The sequence below is a fragment of the Theobroma cacao genome, chromosome 9 (genome assembly GCF_000208745.1).
Source record: "Theobroma cacao cultivar B97-61/B2 chromosome 9, Criollo_cocoa_genome_V2, whole genome shotgun sequence".
Lineage (NCBI taxonomy): Eukaryota > Viridiplantae > Streptophyta > Magnoliopsida > Malvales > Malvaceae > Theobroma > Theobroma cacao.
This window is the reverse complement of record NC_030858.1, coordinates 9,869,502-9,894,424: the sequence shown is the minus strand read 5'-3', so window position 1 is coordinate 9,894,424 and position 24,923 is coordinate 9,869,502. Positions and strand designations below refer to the sequence as shown.

The 24,923-nt window shown below is 31.6% G+C and overlaps 1 long non-coding RNA gene across 1 annotated transcript; it reads right to left on the bottom strand.

The window, feature by feature from the left end:
• On the bottom strand, positions 23,260-23,944 carry LOC108663483. The gene is made up of 3 exons (XR_001929544.1): positions 23,853-23,944; positions 23,612-23,710; positions 23,260-23,497 (listed from the first exon to the last, which is right to left on the bottom strand). It is a non-coding gene; the product is annotated as an uncharacterized LOC108663483 (long non-coding RNA).

Sequence of the window (24,923 nt, the reverse complement as noted above, 5' to 3'; positions counted from 1 at the left end):
CCTCCTATCATTTATTTGGATTCTCCACTTTACAAAGGTCACAAAAAAGTTTTTTTATTCGATGAGCTGGTAACAAAGATAAGGGAGTGCATTACAGGTTGGGAAAACAAAATTTTGTCCACAAGTGCTAGACTTACTTTAATAAGAAGTGTTTTATCCTCTTTACCCATTTATTTGCTTCAAGTCTTAAAGCCCTCGGCTTGTGTTATTAAGAAAATTGAAAAACTATTTAACAATTTTATGTGGGGAGATTCTGTTGATGGTAAAAGGATACATTGGACCTTTTGGCAGAAAATCACTCGACCAACTTCTGAGAGTGGTTTAGATATTGGAAACATTTCAGATGTTGTTAAGGCCTTTGGAATGAAGCTTTGGTGGAGTTTTCAATCTTGTAAGAGTCTATGGGCTCGATTTATGAGGATAAAATATTGTGTTGGCCAGGTTCTACGATATGTAAAATCGAGAATTCATGATTCTCAAACTTGGAAACGTATGTTGGTGAGCTGCTTGGTGATTGAACAACATATGAGATGGCGGATAGGCAGAGGGAATCTATTCTTTTGGCATGACTGCTGATGGGAGAAGAGCCTCTCGTCAATCGTTTCCCAACATTTATCTCTTCTATGATTCAGGTTTGTTATTTCTTTGACAATGGTAAATGGAATGTGGAGAAATTAATGGAGGTGTTGCCAGAGGAGTTAATTGGGAGATTTTGCAAATTCTGATTGACACATCATGTGAGGATGTGGCTTATTGAGTACCAACGTCTGATGGCCATTTTTCTACTAAAAGTGCTTGGGATTTAATACGGCAATGACATTCAGTGAACCCTGTGTTTGACTACATTTGGCATAGGTGCATCCCGTTATTAGCTTCATTCTTCTATGGAGGTTAATTCAAGATTGGATTCCGGTGGAGATGTGACTAAAAATTAAAGGATTCTAGTTTGCATCTAAATGTCAATGTTGTAACTCAGAGGAAACACTTCTGCACGTAATGTGGGACAATCCAGTTGCAAAACAGGCTTGGCACTATTTTGCAAATCTTTTTCAAATTTCTGTGATCAATCCCCAAAACATTATTCAGATTATATGGGCATGGATATATTCTGGAGATTATACGAGGAATGGCCACATACGTATCTTAATCCCTCTCTTTATTTTTTGATTCTTGTGGATGGAGCGAAATGATGCTAAACATAGATCACTGGGCATGTATCTGAATCGTGTGATATGGCAGATTTTGAAGCTTATTCGTCAGTTATTTCATGGGAGGCAGTTCCAACGTTGGCAATGGCGGGGTGATATTCAAATAGCTCAAATGTGGGGATTGACTTTTCCAAGAAAAGTAATCAGTCTACCTAAAATAATATCTTGGCATAAGCCATTGACATGTGAATTTAAGTTGAATGTTGATGGTAGCTCTATAAATAATTTTCAAAATGCTGCTAGTGGTGGATTGTTACATGATCATACAGGTATGTTAGTATTTGCATTTTCTGAAAATTTGGGAGCTAAAAATTCCCTACAAGCAGAGTTATTAGCCTTGCATAGAGGATTATTATTATGCCAGGAGAATAATATTTCATGATTATGGATTGAGATGGATGCTATGATTGTTATTCAAATGTTAAAGGAGAGACACATTGGCTCACATGACAGTAGGTATTTACGGGCATCGATACGACAACAATTGAAACTTTTCTCATTCAGGATCTCCCACATCCATAAGGAAGGTAATCAAGCAGCAGATTGGTTAGCAAATCGTGGTCACCAACATCATGGTCTTCAAGTTTTTGAGGAAGCCCAAGGAAAATTACGGGGAATTTTAACATTAGATAAAAGTAATTTACCATATGTTAGATTTAAATAAATGTAAAAGAGTAGTACTCCTTATTTATTTTATTAGCTTTATTCTGAGGATTATTTAGAATCTTGTAAAAGTGATGGGTTTCAGTTTTATGATTGCATTCATAGTTATGCACATAAACTGAACCATTTAACTATGGGCATTTCTTTAATCTTTTCTTGGATTCATGTAATTTTGGAGATTCGGTTGATGTCCCCCTCCTCATTGTACTTAATTTTTTCGATCATTAATAAACGGATTACAGGGTAGTTGGGCCCTGGGAGAATTTCTAGCATTAAAAAAAAACTATAATTTGTTTGACAGAACACTAGGAAATAGTCATACCTCCACATATAAATAACATGTTTAGGATTGAGCCTTATGTGGATCAGATAAATATTTTGTATTTGCATAACCAATTAAATCTGATTTTAATGCATTTAAATAATATAGGCCCATATCCATTGTTCCTCAGAGATATCGAAGTATATGTTTAATTCCATTCTAATGTCTTTGAGTTAGAGAAGAATTATTTCTTGCTAATAAATTTGCATTAAATGATATATCAAGTCATTATTGCTAGCAAAATACATCAATGCTCCGACTGCAATAAGATATGATACTTCATAACCAAGAAGTTTTTCATTTTCCTCATGAGGTCTGAAAGGGTTTTTTTTTCACATGTAATGACTTTATAACCATTGGTCAACTTCATGGATGTGCTCGGTTTATATAAAATCATTTAAGCACTTTTGCTATATAATTAGATTAATGGGTAAAAATTTCATTTGTCAAGTGTTCAATCTGAAGACCCAAACAAAACTTTGTTTTTTCAAGGTCTTCTATCTCAAATTCTTTCTTCAAGTAACCCATGATTTTTAATAATTCTTTAAGAGTTCTAATAATATTTAAATTACCAACATAAACAGTAATTATTATGAATTCATATCCAAATCTCTTTATAAAACACATGGGTACCTGGGATCTTTTTTTATAGTCTTATTTTAACAAATATTCACTAAGATAATTATACCACATGCATCTAGATTGTTTTAATCCATACACATATTTATTTGATTTGATCGAATAAATTTCTCGAAAATTCAAATTTTGTGTTTCAGGCAATTTAAATGCTTTAGAAATTTTCAGATGGATATCGTTATCAAGTGAGCCATATAAATAGGCTGTAGCTACATTTATTAGATGCATTTCAAGGTTTTCATGTATTGCCATATCAGTTAATGTAAAATTATAATAGCATCCACCACAAGAGAATATGTCTCTTCATAATTAATACTAGAAAAAAATGTATATATATTCTTGATTTAATTTTTTAAAATTAAATTATTGTAAATAATAACCTTGCTCTGCACAAAAAAAATAGAAAAAATGAACAAAAAATATAAGAAGTCTTTTAATCCTTTCAACTCTCGAAGGGCTTAAAATGATTTATTTTTTTCCCATAACTACTTTTATTCCCAAAAGCCACAAGTCATAATGAAATGTGATTTTAAAGGTGCTTCATTTCTTGCTACTAGTCAACATTTAAGTATGAACCAAAATATTGACTATTTTTAGTTTGGATTATTATTCAATAAAATCGACGAGTTTTTTGATTTTGTAAGTGGATTTAAAATTTTGGCATGTGTTCATTTAAAATATATGTTTAAAATTAATTATTTAATTATTAAATAAATATGTAATAATCATGTGAGTTGATGAAATTAAAAAAAAAAAAGAGTTCACCAACAATGCACGGAATTAGGGGTGTGTGCACAGTTAAATCGGTAAAATCGATTCTAGAAATTCCAAACTAAAAAAAGTGAACTCATCTGAGAAAAATCAAAACCAAATCGAAGTAGTTTAGTAATTAAAAAATCGAACACCAAATTAATTTGTTTAGTTCGATTCGGTTACCGAAAAGTGAACTTATGAAGATGGAGGGAAAAAATGTGAGGATGTGACATTTTTCTACAAGATTCCATATTGAGATTTTTTTTTTGTTTTGTTTTTTTAATTGTTAAGATTTTCTTTTGTTTTTTTAATTGAATAATAAATAATGAAGAATGAAAATTTTTGTTATGTTTTATGAACTTAACGCTTACTTATCTTCTTTAAGCATTACTCAATTTGGTTAGTTCGGTTACTTCGGTTAGGAAAAGTCAAAACCGAAAACCGAATTGGTTAAACCATTCTAAGCAAACTTAATTAATTGAAGTAATCGAATACTGAACTAACCAAACCGAAAAAACCAAACTCACTTTGGTTTGATTTGATTTAATTCTTCAATTCAATTTGAATTTGCACACCCCTACATAGAATAATAATTTAATTAATTTTTTTTATTTTTCTCTTTTCTATCTTTCTTTTCTTTTCGTCAACAAGGGGGTTAAATCTTAAATGCAAGAAAACACTTACTAATAAATAATTTTTCATGGGAGTAAACTTAGACATTATTATTATCTTTGAAAGCAAGCAATAAAAATTAATTTTTTGTCCTTATGTCCTTTAAGTTTCTCACATATGTGGGATCAAACGTGCTGATTGGCTTATCATTTTGTCGAAGCTTGTCAGAGTTTGTTACCTATGTTTCAAAGATCATTTTTATTAACTCAAATTTAGATGTATGTTTGAGCATGGACAAACATTTAGGAGTATTATATAGCCAATCAAGATGAGAAGTACATCACTAGAGTTTGGAAGTGTAGAAAGGTTTGTTTGATAGGGAGAGAGCTGATGTTACAAACCAAGTAAAGTAAGATGTGCTAGAGGCAATAAAGAGGAAAAATCGGAGTAGTTTTTGAAGTGATGAGTGACAATGGTTAGAGATGATAGATAAATTTAAGGAAAAAGTAGGGAAAGTAGAGCAACAAAGCATCATTGCCAAGTTCAATATCCAAAGCTAATCTAATGGATAAAACTAGAATTACCATGAGTTGTATAGCATTTGTACAATATACTAGGAAAAATGAATAGTTTTCATGTGTCCTTTCTTAGAAGTACACCCAAAATGCTATTAAGTCCAAGTGAACACATCTTGAAATTCATTTAGGAGCTAAACTAGCATTAATCTTTGCTCTCCTAAAAAAAGCTTTGTTTATAAAGAATGACTTAACGGTCTCCCTTTATTTAATCAAATTTATCTCCTCAAATTCGTCACCTTATGGCTTGAGTTGATCTTGAAGTTGTTCCATTACATATAGTGCTTCATGTACTTTTTCTCTTCCTTCTACTTGAAGACGAAATGGTAATGCATCTAATGGTTCCCATGCTATGAGAAACCTATGCCCCGTCATAAGTTGTAAATGGTTTTCTCTACTTCAAGCGTGCAAGAATTTATATTAGTGAAATGCTTTTATTTCTTTACTACTGAATGCCTTTGCTTCTTTCTTCACCTTTTTTCGTCTTTGCATTGTTTTTCTCATTTTTTTGGAAATATTCTTCCAATTGTGGAAGCAAAACACCTATAAGTCTAGATATAGTCGTTTCACCATCCTTTATTGGCTCTTAAAAAAAAGCCTAAATATAGCTCACCCCATGTCACTTGGATGGTTTTATGGCGGGTAAAATGAATATTTTCTTTCACTTTGAATAACATTTGATGTATTGGTGGCACAAGGAAGGAATAATGTTTTGTGTGTTCAAGAACTTCCTTCCTATAGGGACATGATAAGTCACATTTGTGTCGATAACATGGAAGCAAATTTGATCTTGGATATGCCCTATCTTGAAATTCACTATAACTTATCCCAAAGTTGTAGTTTCTTTATTATTGAAAAAAGTGATGGTCATAGGACGACATAGATTATTCTAGTCTATTTTTAATACTTTCAAAGTGGATTAATGGTATGAAGTTCACTGAAGATTCATCATCAATGAATGTCATTGTGATGGGATATCTATCGATATTGCTTTCAGCACAAAAAGGCTTATTGCGATGAGGATGTGTCGTGCACATGTCTACTTGTAAACATTATGGAATTTTTATATCCACTAGTTATCTTCCCCATCGGTTGTATCACCAAGTTGCATTCTTCATCTTGCCCTCCAACTATTTGTATTAGCATTATAGCTACTTCCTTCCTTGACCTCCTTTGAAAATCCAAGTTGATTGAAGAAGCGCATGAAACTATGCATCTTTATAAGTGATCTCGCAATAAAAGAGGTAACCAAGGTGGACGCATGTGTGTCCTTAACCTGGTTAGAGGAAAGAGGAAGGATCATTATAATGATCATGAATAATTGCTTTCACATGCCTCTAAAGATTTGGATAAACAAGAAATGAGTTGTTTAGGATTTTGTTATTCCTAAACAACACTTCTCTTGTTCGTGTTCTTCAATGGAATATTTTGCCTAAATTCCTACACTTAGCAAATGGATGACTAATTGTTCAATGATAATCATAATACCTTGAGTTGGACTTATTTTATGTTATGTTCATTTGTTCATCCTCGATCAACTTTTGGAGTTGCCTCCTCCTTCAATTACATTTACTGTTAAGGTGTTCTTCTTGTTGAAACAACTAATTCCCCTTTGCTTAAGGTATTATTAGTTCTTTGTGCAACTTCAACTAGAATAGCAAAAGTGGGAAAAGGTAAGTTTTCCAAATGCACTCCATACTCATTGAGCATACCTTGGATGCAAACTTTCACTAGCTCCTTGTCATCGTGAGAATCTAACATGTCTAGCATTTGTTCTCTTAAGAGTTAGATGTACTGCATGAAATATTCCATTCCCTTTTGATGTTCTCTTCCCAAGTCCATAAGAGTAACCAATCTCATTGAGGGACCAATCCAATTAACATTTTGTCTAGCTACCTTTGATTTTAATCTTAACTTCACATTAAGTGGTTGTCTAAAAATATCCTCAATTAGCTTAGACAATTCTAGCCACTTAGCTTTACACCAAATTGCAATTGTCAACTTAATTACGTCGTACAATTACACTGCATCCTAAACCTTCCCCTTGAATACCACATCGTTGTGAAATAGCTACACTGACCAAACAATAGCATATAAAGCTAACATCTAGATTTTATTTTTCTTAGCACTTATGCACATTGATTGCTATGCTAAGAAGAAAAATTGAGGATTATTGTGCCTAACCCATTCAATTTTCCAATTAGAACACCATATACACCAAATCTTCCAATTCTCCTCACATGTCAAGAACAAATGCCTAACAAATTCAATATTTTGTTTACAAAGAACATAATAGGATTATCCCCCTTCCCCCAATTAATTTTCCTTTTACTAATTCTACTTTGATTGCAATCCTTTCCCACATCAATTGCCATACCAAAAGGTCAACTTTATATGGTGCATAACCAAGCTATATCTTTTTCCATAATTCATTATGTTCACTATTCTAGTTTAATGCAAGTCAACAAAAAATTTAGTGGAGTACTTACCATTGGATGTAGCTTTCTAAACAACCCATCATTGATTCCACCCCCCAAAGCGTACTCTCGAAGATAACTCCACAATCTTGTCCTCTGTTCATAATCTACTTGTTATTATCCTCCAATATTCACATATTTTCTTGAGAAGCCTAGCATTTTCATGATGTCTTAGACATAGGTGGCAACATGTGTGTTTTGGTTGTCCAGAGAACTCTCCATATCTACTAGTAGTGCAAGTTTTTCGTGACTTTTACTTACTGTAATCACTCCGCCCTAATGGAGTCCTCAAAATGTAGAGTGGTTCGTTTGTGATAAGGAAAGAGATAGTGTTGCAATCAAGTAAAACGAGATGTGCTAGAGACAATGGAAAGGATTATTAGAGTAATCCTTGGAATGCTACATGTTGGTGGTAAGAAGTGATGAATAAAATTTAGGGAAAAGGTAAGGAAAGTGTAGCAATGGAGCAAAATACATAATAAGTAGAAATAACCAAGTAAAAGAGAGAGTATTTAGGAAAAGCTTAAAGAAAGATTATCTTAAAGAGGGAGTCTGTCGAGTTTGTAGTGTATTCTTGATGAATTGCTAAGTTTCCATTATACAAGCTAGCCTTGAGGAAAAGCCACCTAAGTAAGGGCTTTAGGCCTCGAATTGGAAGAGACCCCATAATTTTATAATAATGATAACATAATTGATTATATTAAAAATATATAAAATTAAGATAATTAATAAAATATTTACCTATTCTCACATGCTTCCTCTCACTTCCACATCTCTATTAATTTTTAACTATTTATCTTATTTTTTATTAAAAATATGTAAAAGTAAAAAATAATTAATAAAATAATATATTCTCTCACTTCCCTAGTTATGTGCCTAATAAATCTCAATTTTTTATCACTTTCCAATTCTCACAATGCTACCAATTCTCAACTATTTCTTCTATTTCCAATCTAATGATAATATGAAAATGTTGATAATAAAATAACAAGATATCTTGAAGAATCATTTAGACTTGAATACTTCTTATATATATTAGATCAAGCAATTTTTTCACCCTAAAGTAGATTTGAACAATTTAAGATGTATGAAAGTATTTTTGGTTTTCTATTCAGTGGTAAAAATTTGAAGTCATTAGATGATAATAGTTTGAAAGAATATTTCCTTAATCTTGAACGTTCCTTAAAATATAGTAACTATTCTAATATTGATGCTTTACATTTATTTTTAAAGCTATAAATTTTATAAGAAATTATACAAATGGAAGATAACAGTCCAATCGACATACTTAATCATAGAAGAGACTCGATTCTTTTCCAAATACATATATTGCTTTTAGAATAATGTTAATACTTCCAGTAAGTGTTGCTTCAAGAGAAAATAGTTTTTCAAAACCAAAACTAATAAAATCTTATTTAAGATCAATAATATCTCAAGAAAGATTGAATGGATTAGCTATATTATCAATTGAAAAAGAAATATTAGAAGAAATTGATCATAAAAGTTTAATTAAAAATTTTGCATCCCAAAAAGTTAGAAGAATAAAGTTTTAATAACTTTTTTTTCTTAATTTCAATAAAAAATGCCTCATTTGAATATTTTATTTTAGGCTTTCGAGATTATTGAGCCACCCCTACCTTTATATACCAAGTAAAAGTAATTACTTAGAAGCAATTATTGAGAAGAGTGTTTCTTGGACATCATAGGAGTAACACATTAAGGAAGAACACATTGGGGAAGAACACATTTATCATGGGAAAAACACATTAGCCCATTATGTATACTAGGGTATTCGGCGCATACTTAAGTGTAATGGCATCGTGGAGCTCAATGACACTGAGTATTGTGGCACGTGTTTCTTGAGAATAAGGAAAAATGAGAAACATTTCTCTTCAAGAAAATGTTAAGAGGAGAACCTTTCAACTACGTCCATATTTGAACCACCAAGTTAAGCTTTCAAAAATATAATAATGGTAAAACTAACTTGTGAACCTTACCACCTGTCCTAAGTTACTTTCATTGTCATCACACTATTCTACTAATTCTTTGTATAGTTTGTATTGATTCATTTCTTTTTTGTGTAGCCATAGGATTTTGTGACATAATTTTTATAATTGAAAAACATAATATATTAGTGGGTAAAATCAAGTATCTACAGGAACCTATAGATTTAGTGCATTGTGTAGTATAGAACCTTGATTCGTTGTGTAAGAGTAAATGGGAAATTTACTTTATGAGCTAGTGAAATACTTCATTCTAAAACAAAAATACTTGATTTCATCCCTTTGGCTCACTATCATAAGCTAAAAAGGGTATTTAAAGGACAAGGGAGCTATAAACTTGGAAAAGGAAGCTATTCTAGCAATTTGCCCCAAAGGGATCTACCACCCATGGGATTTCATAGGAACTTTGGCCCGCTCGCCACTTCATTTTTGTTTGGCCTTCATGTTTGTTTGCATTATCAACTTTCCCTACCATTTAAATTTTAATTTCCTCATTTGTTTGCATTATCAAGAAAAAGGGATCGCAAATTTTGTGAGTATGGGGAATGGGTGAATGGTAGCTGGCAGTGGAAAATGGAGTTATGACGTCGATTGTTTGAATGGGAAGTCAGCACTGGACGAGGTGATGGAGCTCCTTAACATTAGGTGAAGAATTAAAAGATGTGGTGATATGGAAAGCTACAGCAAGTCGAAAGTACTTTTCTAAATCATTTTGTAAACTTGCACTTAACACTCATTGTGCAAACAATGATTTGTGGAAAAAAGTATGGATGGGTTATGCTCCGTATAGAGTGGAGGTATTTGGATCGCAATTGATGTGGGAAAAGGTAGCAGTGGAAGATAAGCTTGTGAAAAGGGGTTTAATTGGTGATAAATAGGTCATGTGTGTGGTGTGTCAATACTATCGAGAAATGGTCAGACACTTATTTTTCAAATGTAGAGAAACCTAGAAGATATGAAATTTGATGTGTTCAGAATGGAATTATTATTGGGTGTCACCTTGTGATCCTCAATCGTTTTTCATGGCTTGGCGATTGATGAGTTCTAATGGGGATAAGCATAAGGTAGGGTTACTTGCATTTTATGTCATTATGTGGTCATTGTAGTTGTTTCGTAATGACTTAGTTTTTAATAGTAAGGTGTGGGATATTACTTAATTATATGATACTGTGAAATTACATGTTGCAATATGGGCAAAAGTCAAGTGGTTGGAAATGGTTAATTCAATAGAGGATATATTCAAACATCCAAATAATATGATAAGTTCTCATATTGTTAAGCAGGTAAGACCAACATTAATGTTGTGGGAACACCTTCCAGATGTCTGGGTTAAATTTAATGTAGATGGTGCATTGTTTGGATCTTCAAAGGAGGTAGGTATTGGTGGCTTGCTAAGGAATAGCAATGGAATAATTGAAATTAGGTTTTTAAAGTCAATTGGAGTAGGTGAATCAAATTTAGCAGAATTGCTTATATGAGTGACAATCAATCCAAGCTTTGGATTGAAAGTGACTCAAATAATACAATATCCTAGACCATTAGCCCTACAAAGGCACCATAGAGGCTTAGAACATGGTTATTACAGATGGAGAGCATGTAGAGAAAAATCCAAAAGTGGAAAATAAGTCATGTCTTAAGGAAAGCAAATTGTGTAGCTGATGAACTGGCAAAAGAAAGTGCTCAACTATAGGAAGAGATGTTACAAATATTCGAATAAACCTTTTACGTGGCATGTTGTTTTGAGCATATCATGAAGTGATTTCAATGTTTAAACAAGTGGTCAGAGTGTTGTCTTATTTCCGTTTAGAGTTGGAATTATAATAGAAGTCCTATAGCTAGTAAATAGAAAGAAGTCCAACTAAAGTGGGAACTCTTGAGATTTGAATCAATGACTAGTAGAAGCAGAATAGGACTCTACTAATAGAAAGCGAGACGCTATCTCGGACTTCTGATGACACGTCAAATTATGTTTGAACGTTAGATGTCAAGTACAAGTCGACTACACACACAAAGATAAGAAAATTGGTCAAAAAAATGGGAAAATTAATCGCAAGGATGGCTAGATGGATGTCCAGTTTTGGACATCAATATACTGTGCAAAAAATTGAACTAGTGGATTCAAATTTAGACATCCCCACGAGCTAAATGTGAGGTTATTATGGGGTTAATTTACGTTTTTTTTTTTAATTTTGTATCAAACATTCGATTAGCTAAATTTTGGCTAATGGTATTTTGCTTCAATAAAGCATAATTTAAAAAAAAAAAGATGAGAAACTTTTTCAATTATTTAAAGAAAATGAGTTTTTAAGCCAAGAAGGGAGGAATAAGCCAAGAAGAACCTAGCCTATAAAGGTCTACCGCTGAAAGCGAAAGAAAAAAAGAAAAGGAAGAAACAAGCCAAGAAGAACCCAGCCTATAAAGGTCCACTGCCTGAAGCTCAAACGAGACTTGGTCATTCGTCTAGCCCAATTAAGGTATGGGTTCCTTGGGCATTTTCCTATTGTTTGGTTTATTTTTATATTTCTTATTTTTAGTAATTTTCATATAGTTAATGTATAGATAAGTTTATTTAAGAAATAGATTAATGCATAAAATAAGATATAAAAAATATATATGCATGTCAACATAATGGTTCATTAAAACTTAGGAAAAACATTAAAAATTCATAAACTAGGTTGTAACGAAATAAAATGACACCAAAATATAATAATAAATTATAGAAAATTCACAATAAAAAATTTTCAAAATTAAAAATTTATTTAATTATAGGTTAAAAATTATAGAATTATTAAAAATAAATAAAAATAATAAATTAAGAAAATAAAACGATAATACACATTATTATTTAAAAGTGTAAAAAAGCATTAAATTGGTTTTTAAAATCCTTAAGAATTAAAATAGAAAATGATAAATATAAAAAATTAATTAATTAATTTTAAAAAACAAACATATACATGAAAATAATAAATATGAAAATATAAACAAAGTAAGTAATGAATAATAAAAACAAATAGCAATAATAATATATAATTTTAATTGAATTGATGCATAAAATAGAAAGTGATATCGAAAGCTAAAAATATGAACAAAAATAATAATTTTTTTTATAAGTACGTAATATTTTATTACTGAATGCCAAGGTTATAAAGGACCTTGGTCTTTATAAGTCCAATCAAAAGATAATTACAAAGGAAATAAACAAAAGCTACCTAAGATAACCCCTAAGCTTAATTCAATCCGGATGTGGGGATGTCCGAATTATAAATCAAGTATAAAGGAGCTATCTGTAGTTTTACAAAGTATAAATGTCTGGGTAAACACCAAAGCCTCAACTGGAAGCATTTCTTTTGGCTTGACCAGACATATCAAAACAAAGACCCATGCACCCAAACCATACAAAATAGCACCACCCAGACACATTAATACCTTGCCCAATCCATACATGTCCAACACTAGTATTGCTGCGTCAATAAATCAGAGAAAGAATAACACATGGACTAAACTTCTTTCTATGTCCGTCTCATTAAACTTCAAGAGTCTTATCCCACTCGACATCCCAATCAAACTAGAATTCCTTTGCAAGATAAAACTCTTTCTACTAAACAACTGGCGTAATATCAGACTCCATCACACACCTTGATTTATCTCAAATACTTGTAAGAAATTGGCCTTTCTTAAAGCACCTTAGCTTAATTATCAACCTCACAATTCCCCTCCTTGTTAATGTATGTGACCTTTCAGCATAATACTTCCTTTGGCATGTTCGCTATTTGCATAATATACTACTTGAATCTCCAAGGTGCTTCCTGATTCAACGAATCACTTTTCATCCAAAGCTTTACATGGTTTCCCATGAGTCACAGGAAATTTGAAAAGCTTCCTTTATGGCTAGAATTTTTGCTATACTTAAATCTCCTACTCCAATAGCCCTCGAAAATTTTAACAGAATATAACCATCCTTATCTCTCCAAATCTCTCCTATTCCAGCTGGTCCCATATTACATTAAGCCACTCCATCCACGTTAAATTTAATCCACCCATCTTGCGAGAACTTCCCATTCAACCTCCTATCTTGGTACTCTGCCTTGTTGTAGCAATGAAACTGATGAAGGACACCTAAATATATCCTCCACTTTTCCACTAATCTCTGGCCATTTAGCTTTATCCCATAAAGCTAACTGTAATTTAATTAAATCAAATAAGTGCCCTTTTTCCCACTGCTTCCCATTAAACACAATTTCATTATGAAAAAGCCATATAAACTGAGTGATTACATAAAAGGCTAAGACCCACAGCTTTGATTTGTCATTGCTACAAGCCTTATTCCATGCCACAAAAACTTTTCTAGGATTCTCATGCATCACCCAAACATATGTTCCACTCTGAACACCACATTCCCCAAACTTTCCATACCTCTTCACATGTGAAAAACAAATGTTGGACAGACTCAATTTCTTTTTTACATATCATGCACATTGCCTGATCCTCGCTTATTAAATTTCTTTTAACTAATTCTTCTTCCATTACAAAAAAATTGGTTTTATCCAATGAAAAAAATTTTCTTAGAAATTTTAGGTTGGAAATTTCCAACAAATTTTTGACAGAAATTTATTTTGATTTTTTTTCATTGGAGATCCGTCAAAAATTTTTTGGTGTAAAAAAAATTTACTCCCATCAAACTTTTCAATGGAATTTTTGAGGAATTTCCATTGAATTTTTCCAACAAAAAATAATCCATTGAAAATCCTTAGAAAAGTTTAAAGTGCCAAAAAAATTAAAGCCTACTAAATTTTCCAACGAAATTTTTCGTTGGAAAAAGCTATTGCTAATAGAATTTTCCGTTGGAGAATTCTGTCGGTATTATTATTTCTTAAATTTCTTATATAAAATATATTAAGAATTTTTTAAAATTTTATTAATCCTTTAAAAGAAATATATTAATAAAATTAAATATATACATATTAAATTTTTTAATATTAAAAATTTAAATATGTTTTCCTTTGCTTACTATTTTTTAATATATATTGAAAAAATTTATTGAATTATAAATTATAAATTAATAGTTTCAAATTCATTAATTTTATAAAATCAAAAACGTTTATAAAAAGAACATAATAAATTTTTTAATTTTATAAAAATAGATGATAAAATCTAATAATAAATTAAACAAAAACTAATAATACTTTAAATACATACTAATATTAGTTAATATAATTAAGAAGAAAGATATATAGTAACCTTATTAATATAATATGTTTAAAATATATTAGTTTATTATATGTATGTATACAAATTAGAATTATAGCAATGGCATATATATACATATATACCTGTCTATTATTTATAAAATAAACATAACCTTGTATTAATATGAAATTACAAGTTATCTACTTTAAATGATATAACTTTATAAGTTTATATATATATATATGAGATATCAAATTTTCTACATATATATATATATTAATGTTTTATAATTATTACACCTATATTTTATATGTAAGCTTATAATAAATATGATAACCGTAAATAACTTTATTAGTTATTACCTTAGGTTTTATAACATATTATTTACAATTAGTTATTAGTTATACAATTTTTATAATATATAATATTATAACAAATAATTTGTATCATTAATATATATACAATAATGTAATATAACATTATATTTTACATAGATTATATTCATATCAGATAATTTTAATATTACTTTGAGTACGCCATGCTTTACGATTAGTTTCATATTATAATTTATTATGGGTAGTTATAAATATATAACTTAAGAAGAATAAAATTAAATAATAATACTTGATGTATATTGATATTAGTTTATATAATATAAGAAAAATTATACTAAACTTAATTAATAATATACTTAAAATATATTAATTTATTATATATATGTACGTATACAAATCATAATTATAACAATTTACTATTAGCTATATATATTTAGTTATAAATATGTATTAATATGAAATTATAAGTTTTATATTTTAAATGATATAACTTATATGGTAATATTAATATATGATAATAAATATCATACATATTAATATGTTATAATTATTACACCTATATATAGCTAGTAATATTTTGTAATATAAAATGTTATGAATATATATATATATATAATACAAACATATTATATTTATACATATATTTAATTTATACATAAGCATTACTATAAATTATAATAAACTTTATTTATATAGTTACACTTAAAAACTTTTTTAGTTATCACTTTAGATTTTATAACAAATTGTTTATAATTCGTTGTTATTTGTATAAACTTTGTAATATATAACATTATAACATATAAGTTGTGTCAGTAATTTCATGTATATGTAATAAAGTAATATATACATATAAATATATATTATATAAAATTAACATATTACTTATACTTATTGATATATAATTAATTAATATTTTACAAAATAATCAGTTTAGTCAATAATTAATAACTAATATATTATAAATAAGGAACAAAATAATATTAGTTTTTTATAATTTAATAATATTAAAAATATTATANATTAAGAAATATAAAATATTTATCTTTTGTTGATGTAAAGACTTGAACTTAAGTGTGAATGGAAAATAAATCTAACCTTTATCAAATCTATCAGCTATTCAACTTAGTCCCTATTTGACTTGACTTTTTTTTTCAATTTATCTACTTTTTAAAAGAAAAAGTCAAGTCAAACAATATTTTTGATAAGTTGTTAAAAAAAAAGCTAATAGTTTTTTTTTAAAGAACAAAACTTAGAAAAAAGAGCTTAAAGAAAAGCCCCAAAGAGGAGTTTTTTCTTCTCTTCTTTTAAAAACATATCAGCTTTTCAGGAAATACTCCTTTCTTTCAATCAATCTCCCACTCCTTTCCTTCCCTCTGCAAATCATCCTTCCCTAATGTTAGAAACGGCATGATTAGAGCATCAACGCAGTGGAATAAAAAAAATTGAAATAAAACAAAACCATGTCTCTTACCTTTGGATCACTTTGGTTGTTTAATGCAAAATTATGTACCACATAAAATCAGAAAAAGAATGTACCTTTCCAAGTAATATCGTAATCAAATGGATTCCTTTTGGTGACAAAACACGAATACCTTTGGTGTGAAAGAATCCCAGCCACTCAATCGCTTGGCCTCCAATGATGCACACACGATTGCAACGGATCCTTCTCAAGGAGAGAGCTTTATGCCACGAGCTTGTGCTAGCAAGTGGACAATGATTTGTCTTCTTTTCCTCTTTCATTTCTAGCAAAGAATCAAAGGAGAAGTTTTTCAAAAGAAAATAAACGTCTCAAGAGTGGCAGCACTCAAGAGAAAAATCCTTCTCCAATGAAAAAAAAGGAGTGGCTATAATGTGATATTTATATCTAGGTTTAACTTATTAAAATTTACAAAATAAGTCCTTAATATTATAACAATTATAATAGTTAACCAATACCTAATTAAACTCTTATAATTAGGTCTTTAATAGTTAAAATCTAGAATTTGATTTAAGTCTAACTTAAATCATCACACTTCCAATTTAATCCAAATTGCAACCTTTGTGTGTGACCCATTAGGTTCCTAACATGTTGGCAATGGAATTGAATTATAATATTATTAATTAATTAATTTAAATGAATTATATTCAATTTTTAATTAACTAATTCAATTTCATAAACCATGATTGGCATCAGCAATGCATCATGGCCACCCAATTGTTAGGAGAGTCAAAGGATTCTTTGATAACCTTTCAGTGTACAGTTTTTCAGTGTAATTCATTCCCTCATCATATATCTCGAAGATGATAAGAGCTTGGTGCAGTGCCTACTCTTATTGATCTTCTTATTTATTCTTACAATTATATCATTAGTTTTATGGAGACTTATGAAACTCATTTCATAATCTCCTAATCGCCTTGGCCAAGGATTTGATTAAGCTAATATCAACCAAGAACTAATGAGATATTTCCCTTTGAATCACTTGGGGTGATGATTCCTATCTTGACCACTCATTTGCCTTCACATGCTTCATGCTATACCCAAAAGCATCGTGTTTTGGCATCCTTGGTTAGGCACCCAAAGGGATGAAATCAAAGCATAGCACTCCACACATAAGACAACCTGGTGTTTCAAGTCTAGAGAGTATTTACACAACTGACACATGAGAAGTATTGCATAGACACTTGAGTAAAATACCAAATGCACTTCTCATGGCGGGTCATGTTCGGTGAACTCGCTCTCCCATGGCAAGCGCCCACATGCTAGTTCCAAGTATCTCTATACTTCAACCTATGAGAACGATTGCTTACTTCACAAGTAAAGAACATAACATGTGCCAATCTTTGGGCATTATTGATGCCCTGTCTCAATAATACAATGATCAGGAACTTTTAGGAACAATGCTTTAATGTATAAGGATCTCATAATTGTATTCCAATACAATTCCTTTGCAAGGCATATATAGTTCCATGGGCTTTATCTACATAAGTACAAAAAGTAATTAAATCACAAACTTATGGATAAAGAACTACCTCAATGTTATTATGAATAACAAAATATCATATGTGAATATCTAAAAATTATAATTCCCATACAACCATAGATTGGCTTATAGGGCTTATACTAACAATCTCCCACTAGCACTAAAGCCAATCGCCTATGTATCTATTATCAATGTTCTCAACATGATGATTATGCTTCTGCTGGGATAGTGCTTTAGTGAGAGGATCAGCAATATTATCCTTAGTGGATATACACTCTATGCAAATGTCTCCTCTTCCAATGATCTCCCTGATCACATGGTAACGCCGCAATACATGTTTGGATTTCTGATGAGACCTTGGTTCCTTTGCTTGTGCAATGGCTCCATTGTTATCACAATACAAAGGTATTAGATCTACAATGCTAGGAACCACATGTAGTTCAGTAATGAACTTCTTAATCTAAACTGCCTCTTTTGCTGCCTCAAACGCAGAGATGTATTCGGCCTCGACTGTAAAATCTGTAGTCGTCTCTTGTTTGGAACTTTTCCAACTCACTATACCTCTATTGAGTGTGAACACATATCCACTTTGTGACTTGCTATCATCTTTGTCAATTTGAAATCTTGCATCCGTATAACCCCTAACTTGGAGTTCACCTCCTCCATAAACCAGAAATACATCCTTAGTTCTTCGTAAGTACTTCAAGATTTTTTTCACAACTATCTAGTGACTTTCACCAGGATTAGCTTGGTATCTACTCGTGACACTTAGAGCGTAAGATACATCTGGTCTAGTGCAAAGCATCGCATACATGATAGATCCTATTGCTGAGGCATATGGGATCTTATCCGTGCGATCTCTCTCTTTTTGATTCTTTGGACACATGTCCTTGAAGAGATAAATGCCTTGCGACATAGGCAAGTGTCCCTTCTTGGACTCCATCATGCTAAACCTTTTTAGCACCTTGTTTATGTATGTGGATTAGGAAAGACCTAGAAACCTTTTAGATCTATCTTTATAGATCTTTATTCCTAGAATGTAAGTTGCTTCTCCCAAATCCATCATGGAGAATTGTTTGGACAGCAAATCTTTGTAGATTGCAGCAATGGTATATCATTTCTTATAAGCAATATGTCATTAACATATAACACTAAGAAAATTATGGCACTCCCACTAACCTTTTTATAGACACATGGTTCATCCTTATTTTTGATGAAGTCAAACCCTTTTATAACTTCATCAAAACGGATGTTCCAACTCCGAGAAGCTTGTTTAAGTCCATAAATGGACTTTTGAAGCTTGCACACCTTATTAGCATTAGCAATGGATATAAAACCTTCAGGTTGTGTCATGTACACTTCCTCTTGCAAGTTTTCATTAAGGAATGCAATCTTTACATCCATTTGCCATATTTCATAATCATGGTATGCAGCAATTGCAAGCAAAATCCTAATGGATTTAAGCATAGCAACTGGTGAAAAATTTCTTCAAAGTCAATACCTTGTCTTTGTTTGTAACCTTTTGCTACCAGTCTAGCTTTAAAGGTTTGCACATTGCCATCTACATCGGTCTTTCTCTTAAAGACCCACTTGCACCCAATGGGTTTTATCCCTTCAAGTGGATCCACCAAAGTTCATACTTGGTTGGTATCCATGGCATCCATTTTAGACTTCATGGCTTCTAGCCATTTCTCAGAATCAATGTCCAACATCGCTTCTTCATAGGTTGTAGGCTCATCATTTATGGGCAATGCGTCCCTTTCGAAGAGAAATCCATATCTCTTTGGAGCTTGATGTATTCTACTAGACCTTTTGAGTGGTTGTGCCTCTTGAGATTGTGGTTGTATATCAGATGTCACAATCTCAGGTTCAAGTTCCAATGGAATGTCAATTTGTGGGTCTCGAACTTCTTCGAGTACAACTTTACTCCCACTAACCCTTTCATTTAAGAACTCTTTCCTAAGGAAAGTGGCATACCTTGAGACAAACACCTTTTGCTCAATGGGATTATCAAAATAATATTCGTGTGTTTCTTTAGGATATCCCACAAATTTACATTTGTCTGATCTTACTTCTAGCTTATCAAACATTATACGCTTCACATAAGTAGTACATCCCCAAATCCTAGCATAAGACAAGTTGGGCCTTTTCCCACTCCATATCTCATATGGTGTCTTATCAACTGATTTGGTAGGAACCTGGTTTAGTATGCGAGTAGTATTTTTTAAGGCATATCCCCAAAAAGATATAGGACGATCTACACAACTCATCATGGATCGAACCATGTCCAATAATGTTCGATTCCTTCTCTCAGATACCCCATTGTGCTATGGAGTCCCTAGAGGAGTCCATTGTGTGAGAATCCCATTCTCTTTTAGATAATCCTAAAACTCTTGGCTAAGATATTCTCCTCCTCGATCAGATCTAAGAGTGAGAATACTCTTCCCAGTTTGTTTCTCAACCTCTGCTCTGTATTCTTTGAACTTGTCAAAGGATTTAGATTTATATTTCATCAACTATACATAACCATAGCGAGAATGGTCATCTATGAAGGTGATGAAGTAGGAGTATCCTCCTCTAGCACTAGTATTCATAGGACCACATACATCTGAATGCACAAGTCCTAGTAACACCCCAACTCATTCACTTTTTTTAGTGAAAGGCGACTTGGTCATCTTACCAAGGAGACAACACTCACATGTTCCATAAGATTCATTATTAAATGGATCGATGTAACCTTGTTTGTGTAACTTGGTTAAGCGAGTCTCATTGATGTGTCCAAGCCTACAGTGCTAGATGTAGGATAGTTTTGGATCATTTTTCTTTGCTTTCTTGACCTATATATTAAGTATGGGTCTCTAGGATCAAGAATATAGAAACCGTTCGAATGTGTCCCTACACCATAATGCATTTCTCCCTTTAAGAAAGAACAACAATTACCCTTAATGCAAAATTCCATATCATCATACAATGCCAAGTATGACACAGATATGATATTTCGAGATATGGAAGGAACATAGTAACAGTCTCTTAATTCCAAGATCAACCCATAAGGTAAAGGTATGGTAACTGTCCCTACAGCGGATGTAGCAACCTTTGCTCAATTACCTACTCTTAGGACCACCTCTCCCTTCGTTAATCTTCTACTCGTTTCTAGCACCTTCATGTCATTACATAAATGTGACCCACATCCAGTATGTAATACCCATGATGACGGATCAATAATAGACAAATTTACTTCAATCATATACATGGTCAAAGATGAAACTTCTACAAGTTTCTCATTCTTTGACCTTGTCAAGAAGGCAAGGATATCTTCCTTAATGACATCTATTCTAAATAGATATTTGAGAACATTTCTCAACTTGATATACCAGTCCAAACATTTTGGCTTAAATTTCATGATGACATCAAGTATGTCGCACAAAGTAATATGTATTCGCATTCTAACAACCTAGACATTTAAAGAACATTTATGAGTAATCATGTATTATAATCAATTAAGATGAGATAGTAAATCTTAAATTGATTTCTCCCACTATTTTCTTCAAGATGATAACCTTCCATATCACCTCAAAAGATCTCTACTAGGATTCTCTTAGTGGGCTAGGATCCTATCCATCTAGTCATGGCCTTGAGTGTGCTCAACAAGCCATGATAGTTGGATTAGGTAGGTAACTGAGCTTACCAATTGTATCTCTATACAACTCCTAGATCAGCTAGGTGACAACACATTGCCTAAACATATCATATATGTTTCGCCTAGCCATTGCCTCTACTTTTCATAATAATCAAGTTTCCAAGCATCCGAATTTTATGAAACTAGTTAAGTAAGACCCACCAATAGCTCAAACATACTCGTGTAAAAGTGTGACCTTGAGTGTGCTCAACAAGTCTCCGATTAAAAGAGCAACCAGGTTATCTTGCTATATGGTGGAAGGCAACTTAATCATGTGTGGCATGTGACTCAATATTTACTGAGGGATTTTCTTAATTTTTTTTTAACTTAGTTAAGGTCTCATCTTTGCATGCATAACATTTATTAATTGCATGAATAAATCTATCTCATGCTTACTACTTTGGATGATTATGGACTTTATCTATACTAATTTCCTTGAGCCATCGAAGGAAATTAGCTTGGTTAAACCTAGGGGATAACATACAACATGTTGTAATCTTCCTCCTCGTATCTTCGTGGCGCCTTTAGGTCTTCATCTTTGAATTGTAAAATAACTCCTAAACTAATCCTAATTCTACACTTATATGTAACTAATTACATTTTAGAAAAGAAACCTCATGGTACATCCAAGGGGAGTTAGGTGAGGAAAAAATTTTACAATCCCTGAAAATCAAGAGAAAGGCAGGGTGCGCAGACCCCATTTAATAAATAAATACCATGATACAATTTAACCATACATCCACAATCATATTGGGCATAGTCCATAATCATCCACATATATCCATCCACATGAACATAAAATTAAAACTATGTCTTATTCTAATTGTTAATCATATGGGGCATCCGAAATTAGTGTGCAACTAATTTCGAGTTCATTTTTAATTCCGTGTATGGAAACAGTCTTCCATGTATGGAAAGTCTTTACTAATTAGTATTAGTAATATTATCCATTCCTAATCTCATTAGGATTAGAATTAAAATATTATTACAAATTAAAACATTTTTAATTTGTAATCTTTAAACATTTTAAGTAACTTTTACTAATCCTTTTAAATTAAAGATTATGTGTCTTCAATTATCTAATCTCATTAGATAATTTAAATATAATATTTAAGACAACATTGTCTTTAATTATATTTAAGTGTCATATTCCAATTTCACTTCTTAAAAGAAGGAAATTAATTCATGATATTTATCTTGTCCATATTTATCACACTCCCATATTTGTAGGAATCAAATTCCTAAATTTATGGATGTGATCAATTAAATTCTGATATCCTTATTTTAAGGAATCAAATTCCCTAATTTAAATATATCAAAATTTATCTTTTTGGAAATTTTCCATAAGATATTGTATAGTAAATTAGAGTTTTTAATTGCACCAATTTAGGCTGCAAATATGGACACTAAAATCCCAAAAATCATGACTTTACAAAATTCTGGCAGCAGTGTACCAGTCAGTTTTATGGCTTGATGCGGCATCAAATCAGGGAATTTAATTCCCAAATTTTAACCATGGTCAGCCAACATATGGAACCTTTCCATATTAAAATTTCATAATTTTTGGACTTCATTTATCTGGTCAAAACCCCAAAAAAGCAGCCTATGTATCCTGCACATAGCTGCAGTTTTTGGGTTGCATATGTGGCATTATGATGGCATAAATCAAGGGATTAAATCCCTTAATTTTAGTGATCTTTCCAGAAATCTTTTGAACATATTCAAACTTCAAAATTTATCCAAAAAGGTACAACAATTGCACAATTTTAGGACTCTTTGAAGATGACTTTCTCAGCAAAATCATGACCTGAAACTACTACTGGCAGCAACGGTTTCAGCCATGATTTCACAGCCTTTCCTTCACCATTTTCAGCTGATAATTAATCATATTGAAACAATTTCAATTTAGATTACTTCCAAATTTTTTCAGAATTTTTGGAGGCTTTTAGACCCCTATTAAAAACTGAAAATCAAACCACATGCAAATCTGGACAGAATCGAATTCTATCACCAAACCGCATCTCGTTTCCCATGAATTCGAATCTTTTTCTTGCTAAACTCTTTGTGCATCTCATGCACTTATTGTTCTACAAAATTGAGACACTTAAGCAAGATTAGTTGCTGAAACAAATAAGTATTAAAAATCAAAACTCAAATATGTGATAAACTACTTTAAAACATAATCGAAATTTAACACTTACTTGCTTTCTTCCAAATCCCTCACATCCAATCAGAATTGAAATTAACAATAACAAGAGATACCTTTGCATTAAAACGAGCCAAGGGAGGCTCTGATACCACTGCTAGGAATGATATGATTAGAACATCAATGCAGCGGAATAAAAAAATTAAAATAAAATAAAACCATGCCTCCTACTTTTGGATCACATTGGTTGTTTAATGCAAAATTATGTACCACATAAAATCAGAAAAAGAATATACCTTTCCAAGTAATATCGTAATCAAATGGATTCCTTTTGGTGATAAAACATGAACAGCTTTGGTGTGAAAGAATCCCAGCCACTCAATCGCTTGGCCTCCAATGATGCACACACGATTGCAACGGATCCTTCTCAAGGAGAGAGCTTTATGCCACGGGCTTGTGCTAGCAAGTGGACAACAATTTGTCCTCTTTTCTTCTTTCATTTCCAGCAAAGAATCAAAGGAGAAGTTTTTCAAAAGATAATAAACGTCTTAAGAGTGGCAGCACTCAAGAGAAAAATCCTTCTCCACTGAAAAAAAGGGAGTGGCTATAATGTGATATTTATATCTAAGTTTAACTTATTAAAATTTACAAAATAAGTCCTTAATATTATAACAATTATAATAGTTAACCAATACCTAATTAAACTCTTTTAATTAGGTCCTTAATAGTTAAAACCTAGAATTTGATTTAAGTCTAACTTAAATCATCACACTCTCAATTTAATTCAAATTGCAACCTTTGTGTGTGACCCATTAGGTTCCTAACATGTTGGCAATAGAATTGAATTATAACATTATTAATTAATTAATTTAACTGAATCATATTCAATTATAAATTAACTAATTCAATTTCATAGATCATGATTGGCATCTAACAATGCATCATGGCCACCCAATTGTTAGGAGAGTCAAAGGATTCTTTGACAACCTTTCAGTGTACAGTTTTTCAGTGTAATTCATTCCCTCATCATATATCTCGAAGATGATAATAGCTTGGTGCAGTGCTTGCTCTTATTGATCTCCATATTTGTTCTTGCAATTAGATCATTAGCTTTATGGAGACTTATGAAACTCATTTCATAATCTCCTAATCACCTTGGCCAAGGATTTGATTAAGCTAATATCAACCAAGAACTAATGAGATATTTCCCCTTGAATCACTTGAAGTGATGATTCCTATCTTGACCACTCATTTGTCTTCACATGCTTCATGCTATACCCAAAAGCATCCTGTTTTGGCATTCTTGGTTAGGCACCCAAAGGGATGAAATCAAAGCATAGCACTTCACACATAAAACAACCTGGTGT